Here is a 2,498-nt window from a genome sequence, read left to right as displayed (position 1 = left end):
TGACCTCTTATCATAAAGTTTTGTGTTCATATTCTAGTTATTCATTGATGTCATTATGCACTTATTTTAGTATACATAGGTGGCCATCATCGATGGTCAACCATTAAATAAATAGAATATCAAATCTGTTATTACAAACTATTATGCAATGATCGACGATGGATCAACCGTTAGGACAAAATAGTACCTAGTGGTAGACTTCAGGGGCAGGCATCCCATAACCGAAATAATAGTCAGAGATTTTATTATCTGTTCTTTTAGCTGTAGTAGTAATAGTCTTTTAACTTTTCCTAAATTACCCCCACCCAAGAAAGGAAAGGAAAGGAAAAAAAAGGTGTAGGCAAGATTGCGTATGTTCCTCTTTTGCAGCAATCAAACCATAAAATTCTTGTGTAAGTATTACAGCTATTTAAGGTGCATCATAATCAGCCCTTAAAGAAACAACTTTTATTTTCGTTTTTGCCTCAAAATAAGCAAATGGGTCTCTGAAAAAGCTTCTCGTCCCTTTTGTTTTCGAGAAAATATACATATGCTTTTGATTGACACAAAATAGTTTAATTATTTTACAAAATAAATAAAGCAGTGTTATTATCAGTATAAAGAAAACAGTATAATAACAAAAATTTGCTTTCTTGCTTAATCGGTATTAGATGAAATATATGTGGTCCTAGAATCACACAAACTCTCTCTTTGTAAGCTCACCATAATATTTCCCTCGGTATTTTCGTCAAAAAATGATACAATGACAACTTATACATATTATATAGACAAAATTGAACATCTACATATCTAAAGCAACTTAGGTAGGCTAAAAGCGCTACTTCATCTTTTTGAAGTCGTTCCAGATTCCTGCCGTTTGAGAGATGCAAGACAAGGGTTCAAAGTCTTCAATTGAGCTGATAGGTTCATTGTGATATTTTGGTTCGTACAAAGCCTTACGAGAGATGACGTGCGATAACGACAAGCTCCCCAAATACACTTGCTCAGGTCTTTTTTTCTCTTCTTTTAATTTTCTTTGTCTTATTTTTGTAAATGGAATTGTAAACTTTTTGTATTACTTATTTTGGAATTTTTTTAAGCATGGTAAAGGTCCACAAGTTTTTTTCAGATTTATGTATAGGTCTGGAAGGGATTTTAGCTTTTTCTCGAAATATAATACACTCTAGAATAGCAATGTTGGCGCTTTCACGAACAGGCAATTTCATTTCGGCGAATGTTAAAAAGAGTCTTGACATGACGATTAAACGGTAACTTGCGTGAGTTATTTGGTGTTTTACGTGACCAACTAAGTACTTTTTATTAATTCTTACTTCTACTATCATCTTCTAAACATAATAAAATATGTGTTAATTCCAAGACATGATTCAATGCAAGTCACCACATGTTATTATTGTACTCCAAATGAGGTAAAAATTTATTTCCAGGTGTAATTTTTTTTTTAGTGTGAATTTTACTAATACTGAATTTTGCACACCTACAAACGTCCGCTCTTGTACGTGCTAATGTTGGCTGGCAGAGAATGCTTTTAGCCTTAAGCCCGTCTTTTGTACAATTCTTTATTCTGTATTATGCAATAAAGTAGTAATAAATAAATAATAAATAGCGCTTTTGAGTAAAACGCGTAGTACGTTGAGGGCTTTATTTTCATTCACTGCAGCGCCAATCTCGTTGATGGCGCTACATAATAAATTACAGATCAGTTTCATGGTGGCGCCGGTCTTGTCTTTCGCTTTTTATTATTTTATAACTACTAGTATAAGTATAAATTGACAGTTAAAGATATTGATGCTTGAAATAGCTAACTAAATAATAAAGAATTACAAAGAAAAGCAAAAACATCAAATATATCACGCATACATTGTATACATGAAAGGATATCGCTAAAAGGTTCCTCTATATTCAAAGTTGTTAAAAAGGCTAATAAGTAGGCACATGGGGAAAAAAAAGATAACTTAAATTTACAATAGTATATACAAATGTTTATAATATAATTATGTAGGTATACCTTATTAACAATCCCTGAGCCCATTTTGTGAATGTTGAAATGCTATTTCTACATATGTATATGTTTTATATAACCTTTAAAATAATGAATTACGTATAGAATTCACAAATTAAGTTTAAAATATTTACAGGAATAAGTTACGCCATTTTCACCACGAAGTGCATTTAACTTACTTCATATACTATATATTGGATTATAAATACGAATATCAACACATATGAGAATTTATATACATATATCTTATTTATACTTGTAAATGTACCTATTCGATAACAATAATATTGTCTATTAGTAAGCGCTCCGTTTAAAACCTTTTAAAATTAAAAATCGATAAACAATTAATCTCAAAAGATCGTCCCAAACCCTCGCACACGGCGAGCATAAACAATAATATAACCGAGCCGTAGTAGTGAATTGCTCCTAATTATGTCGAAATAGGCGTTAATAGGACACCTAATGGCCATTTTTATGACCCCAGAACGCCGACAAAGAG

Source organism: Melitaea cinxia, chromosome 23 (genome assembly GCF_905220565.1).
Source record: "Melitaea cinxia chromosome 23, ilMelCinx1.1, whole genome shotgun sequence".
Classification (NCBI taxonomy): Eukaryota; Metazoa; Arthropoda; class Insecta; order Lepidoptera; family Nymphalidae; genus Melitaea; species Melitaea cinxia.
The sequence above is the reverse complement of the archived record's forward strand: the minus strand, read 5'-3'. Positions refer to the sequence as shown.